This window comes from Centrocercus urophasianus, unplaced genomic scaffold, assembly GCF_019232065.1.
Source record: "Centrocercus urophasianus isolate 14NV4802_14NV808 unplaced genomic scaffold, USGS_Curo_1.0 seq_42, whole genome shotgun sequence".
NCBI classification, from domain to species: domain Eukaryota; kingdom Metazoa; phylum Chordata; class Aves; order Galliformes; family Phasianidae; genus Centrocercus; species Centrocercus urophasianus.
The window spans coordinates 2,292,164-2,298,163 of NW_024885000.1; positions in this window are offsets into that span (position 1 = coordinate 2,292,164).

Consider the following 6,000-nt stretch of genomic DNA (forward strand, 5'->3'; position numbering starts at 1 on the left):
GCCTGCCTCCAGGAGTCCTGAGTGAGACAGCCAAATAACGAGGCTAATGGGAAAGACCTTGATTTGTGTTGACAGAGGAGAGTGGACCGCCATAAAGCTTTCCTGTTTTTCTTGGGACCAGGCAGCTTTGTACAGAGTAAGGTACAGCCGAAATGCTGCTGGTGGAGGCAATTTCTATTCTGTAGACCACACGTGTCCACAAACTGGCATAGAAAACCCACTCCCACTGAATGATCTTAAGGGGTTGGCATGCTTTTGTGGCCATCTCACAGCTCGTGTTTGCTGATATACTCAAAACTTGGGGGGAGGGAGACTGGAATGCCAGTACCCACGTGCGCAAGCATTCCAAACACCTGAGACATCTGAGAGTAGCTCTGGTGCTGCGCTGCTCGTGCATCCAAGTGCAAATGTCTCTGCTGGAGGCTGTGGGAGCGCGTTTCTGCCGCGCAGAGCAGAAGCTGTATTTTCCTGCGGAGCCCACTGGAGGTCACTGGAGCATTGTTTAGCATCGTCTTTCAGAACAAAGGAACTGCGAGTCTGATCTTCCAGGAAATGAATGGTTTTTTTTATAAAAATGCATAGAATTTTCATATGTGAAATTGATAAAAATAAATCTCCAAATTACTCATAACCCCTGTGTATAACATATATTCTAGAAATACTTCTTGGGACCAAATCTCTTTGGGACACGTTCTTTATTTTACAACATTATGATTTAACTGATAGGAAGCCAAAGGCAGGCTCCTGTAATGAGCTCTGCGCTTTGCCATCACCTGATGGATGTGTCCAAAGTGCAAAAACAAAGCTGGCAACCAGCAGGATACCCAAACATTGCAATTTGCCAATCACTTTATTGCATATATGTTGTTATGTGTGCTGGAAAGATGAGGAGCAAATCAGTGTTGTGCAAGGGTCACCTAACTAAACTCTGCTCGTTCTGGGGAGGTGAGGAGCAGCTCATTCCTTCTGGCCTCGTGCAGATGTGAAACCCACACAGTTTTGTGCTGTTTGCTCCAATAGTGCCCTGCCCTGGCTGTAGTGCACAGAGCATCCCCTGCACTCCCTGCTGGGAGGAAAGCAGATGCTAGGTTAACAGGACTTAATTATCAGTAATAAGAAAAGTTTGGTAACTAGTCATAGAATGGGCAATAAAATGAAAGGAAGCTTCTCAAGCCATGCATCCAAGTGTGTGTGGTTGCTGTTATTATTCAGCCTGACGTTTACTATTAACAGTAAGCATCCTTGTATGCATTTTTTGGGGGTACTCAAAGCCAAGAAATACAGACTGACATCTGGGTGAGATCCAGATTTGAGACAGCTTTGGGATTTATATTTTAGTCTTTTATGGGAAGTGTATTTGTGAAATTGATTAGCTTAGGGCAAGCTGCGTGCTGTCTGGAGCAATGTGAGCAGTGCTTGGTCAGCTCAGGGTCCTGCAGTGCCCATGGGGGTCTCTGCTGTGCTCCTGTTGCACCAACTTCAGAGAAGTAACGCTTGATTGTGTTCAGTGAGTAATTTTCTGGATCTAAATAATAGGTTCATCTTGAATTGATGATGAATGCAGGGAGTTCAGGCCTGGAACACGGAGGCTTGATTAATGCATTAAAATGATGAGGTACCCTCTCAGAATGAGAATGTGCTTCCCTGTCAGCGCTCAGTAATGCGTTACGTTTGGGAGATCTGTGCTGAGTTTTTGCCAATGCAGCTTTTCTTGTGGGTTCAGGTGGGCCAGGTCTGCTGCTGGGCCTGGAAGTGGGGGTTTCACCCACGTTAAGCAGAGCGATGCTGGGTGCTGCCAGGCTCAGCTCTGGTCTTGCACTTATTCTGCAGGAGATGGACTGCAGCAAAAGGAGAATCAGGAGGAAGTTTTTCGCTCACAGGGTGGTGAGGCACTGGCACAGGTTGCCCAAGGAGGCTGTGGATGCCCCATCCCTGCAGGCATTCAAGGCCAGGCTGGATGTGGCTCTGGGCAGCCTGGGCTGCTGGTTGGCGACCTGCACACAGCAGGGGGTTGGAACTGAATGATCATTGAGGACCTTTGCAACCCAGGCTGTTCTAGGATTATATGGTAAAAACAGAGACAGCATGATTTGGCCCTATTAGAGGAATCTAGGTTGTATATTTGTAACATTATGGGCACAAAGGTGTTCAAAGTGGCTCAGTGGGATGTATCGTATCCAGGCAAGTCAGGAATTCACACCACAGCACCCAAGTCTGAACCTATACTGCTCCAGAACCAGCAGTTCTGCCTTTGCTTTGTTGAAAAGCTATCCTTAAATGCTTGCTTGAAAACCCTGGAGCCTCATAACTGGACTGTTTTCCCAGGAAAGCAATTAAGAATCTGTGTTAATAAGAAAAAAAGTTGTTTGCAAATTTTAATGGTTTAAAAGATGCCCTGGGGAAATCACCAACAAATGGGACACTTTGATATGGCCCTTTGCTAGTCAAGCAGCTCTACCTGTTACAGATGTGATCAATTAAAAACTACCAGGAGGAAAGAACATACTCTTTCAAAGTAATGTGTATAGCCAGAAGGATTTTCTGACATGATTAGAGACTGGAAGTAGTGTGTCCTTTATCCCCTCTGTGCTGAAGGAAAGGAGGAAACATTCTGCCTTGCTCTGCTTTGCAACATGAGAAGCAAAATGAAGGTGCACAGGGGTGTGGAGGGAGTTGTATGAATGTGGCATTTAATGACCCAAAAATGGGTCTGGATGTGCTGGTGACCAAGCAGTGCAAACTGCACTCACTTGGCTGTCGGGATGTGTCTGTAGTGTGTGTTTGTAAAATATTTACTGGTAGCCTGACAGCGCCTCAAACACTGATGGAAAACATCCAGGATGAGATGAATCAAGTGGACATCAGCAGTGATTGAAGTCTGTGCTAGGTTCTCTCTGCAGTCAAAGGAGAGACGGATGTCTCCAGCCGGGCAGCAGATGTAAGTTTTAAAACATAATGAATGGTTCTCTGGAGGTGCTGCTTTTTGTCCATCGATTTCCCCTCCCCGATTATTTTTGACAGACAGTTGACATCTCCTTGCAGGTGAGGTTAACCCACACAGAGCTTCACTTTGGGAAACTTGTTATTGCATGAGCTGGTCAGGGTGCTGTGCTGGGTTTGTGTGTCCTCGTGAGCTTTATGAGCTGAAGCAACGGAGCTTTGTTTCTCTTGTGCTGCAGGGAGGTGGCGTGGTGTGGTTCTGTAGTGCTGTGCATTTGCACAGAGGGTCTGCTGGGCTTTATGCCTCTGTTCCAGGTAGGGTTTGCCCCTGTGGTAGTTCATGTCTGCTCTTTCTGATGCATGCACGGTGTACTGAAAGGCTGCAGGGTGGCACAGGGTGATGCTGCATCTGTGGAAAATATGAAGTATTTCATATTTTCTAAACATATGAGTATGTTTAGAAGGGGGGGAAAAAAAACACCTTAAAATATAGCTTATTTTTAGCTTTAATTCTGTGATTGCACAGACAGCTCACTGTTGCAAGCCTCAACTTATGCTTTAAGTAACCTAAGGGTTGGCACCTCCACTTCTACTGTGGATGGGGAATAATGCAGTGAAGAAGTCCTCTTAATTACTGAAGGTGCTAATGTCTGACATATGCAACGAGCTGAGCTGAGGGTTTCATACTGCCAAGGAAAATATTAATGTGACAGGAAAAAACAGAGCGTAAGGCAGAAGGTTGTGTCTGAGGCAGGTGGAAAAGGGAGAACTGATGAAGTGCCATCAGTGCTCGCTGTAATCCAGACGTGCAGTGGGTGTGTGGTCTCCATAGGGCTGGGTTCTTGTAGTCTATAAGAAATTAATGGACCTATGCTTAGTTTTCTGTGATGTATGTCTTATACATACATGATAATCAACAGAATATTTCATTGCTGCTGTGACAGGTTCTGTCCAACTTGTTTGCTCCTGTGATTATTGCAGTTTGTTTCTCCTGGAGTTTCTATAAGGCATGACAAGGCACCAAAGTTAGGGTGAGTTACACAAAGGGCTCCTTTGCATATTAAAGACTTTGCATTGTCACTTGACTAAATTTGGGACAGCATCTACCACTGTGAATGTCATCAGGGAGATGAATTCTGCTGCTCATTACTGGGGTGCTGTGACAAATTGGTGGAGGAAGGACTCTGAAGCCGTGGTGTGCTTTTTTTTTCCCCCAGCCTTGTCGATGCTCATTTTACTTCCCTCCATCCCTAGCAGTCTCAATCCCTTGATAATAAATGCAGCTCGCATACAAGCAAACCCCCCAGACTGATTTCTATCCACTGGAAGGAGTGATTTAAAAGAACAAGAAAAGACACTGAATGTGTTCATTATTGATAATCTTAAAGATTTACTGCGGGCTTTCGGAAAAGCTCCAGCTTTAAAGCAAGCTGCTTTTATCTCCTTTTTTGTTTGTCTAGTTGGCTTTTGTGGGTTTTGTGGCTTTTTTTTTTTTTTTTTCTTCCCCATTCAGTAGCTCATGTAGGTAGGGGCTTGAATTCTTTTCTTTCTGAGGGAAATCTGTATGGCTCTGCAATCAGCAGGGACTTGCAGGAGGAGAGGTTTAGCTGGTGTAGCAGCGCATGGGGTGTCAGAGCCACGAGCTGTGGGAAGGAGCTGTGGTCATGTCGGTTGGGCATGGGCTGCTTCACAGCATCCTGAGTTGTAGATGTTTGTAACAAAAACCCTAGGGGAAAAAATGGTGGTGACTGAAACTGTTTCCAGTCGCTCCTTCTGGTGATGCGTGGTCACGGAATTATGGAGTGGTTTGGGTTGGAAGGGACCTTGGGATCATGTAGTTCCAACCCCTGCTATCAGCAGGGACATTTCCACTAGCCCAGGTTGCTCACAGCCCCATCCAGCCTGGCCTTCCTGGGAGGGAACATCCACAGCCTCTATGGGCAACCTGTTCCAGTATCTCACCGCCCTCACAGCAAAGCGTTTCTTCCTAATATCTGATCTAAATCTGCCTTCTTCCAGTTTAAAGCCATTTCCCCTCATCCTGTTGTTACCTGCTCGAATAAAAAGTCCCTCCTCAGCTTTCTTATAGGCAGGACCTGGTCCTGGAGTGCCACCATAAGGTCCCCCCAGAGTCTTCTCTTTTCTCAGGCCCCTACCCTTGCAATGATCTCCTACTTGCATTTCCCAGTGCTGTTTCAGATCATCTGTTTTGGTTTTAGGATTTAAAATGGTCTTTGCTGGCACGTTATTGTGTTGGTGTGCAAGTATTCAAAAGAAGGATCGGTTCAGTTCTGAGGAATCCCTGACTGCTCCTCATGCTAACTCAGCTCAAGATGTTGGCAAGGTAATGATCGCAGTGGTTTGTTTTGTTGCTCCCAGCTTTGAGGGAGCAGAAGCAGCTGGAGTGGTGCAGGAGGTGCAGATGGGAGTCAGGTGCTTAGTGACTGAACCAGAAGGTAGAAAACCAAGGGAAGGGGAATCTGTACTGAAAAGCCAAAGAACAGTGGATGTCTCCATTGGGTTCTGCCCTTTCTCAGCCTGCATCAAAGGACAGCATTAGTCACACTGTGCTCAGAGTTGTGAGATGTTAGAGATGTTAAAGTACAAGATACCAAGCTGGGAGGCACAGACCAAATGTGCTCATTCTCCTCTATGCCCTTCAGCCTCCAGAAGATCCAGAATTTCTAACTAAACCCAAAAAAAGGCTCAGGGAGGAGCAGATGGCATTAGAAATCAGGAGATGTGAACGAGCTGCCACTGGGATGTGAACTTTTCACCCACGTAACCTCTTGATGGGTGCAAGGAGACCTCAGTGCCGCCCTGAAACCAAAGCCTTCTAGGAAGGTTGGGAGGTGCTGGGGGTTATCATGGGATGGCAAGTGGGTCACAAGTCCAGGCTCCATTCTGTGCTAAGCATGCTTATTATTTCAGATTAATCAGCTCTCCTATACGGATCAGGAAGCAGATTGCACTGACCCAGAGATGCTTGCAATTGCAGAAGCAGCAGGCGCTCAATATCCTGGGAAGTCAGGACCCCCAGTGGGAGTTTCTTCACCCACT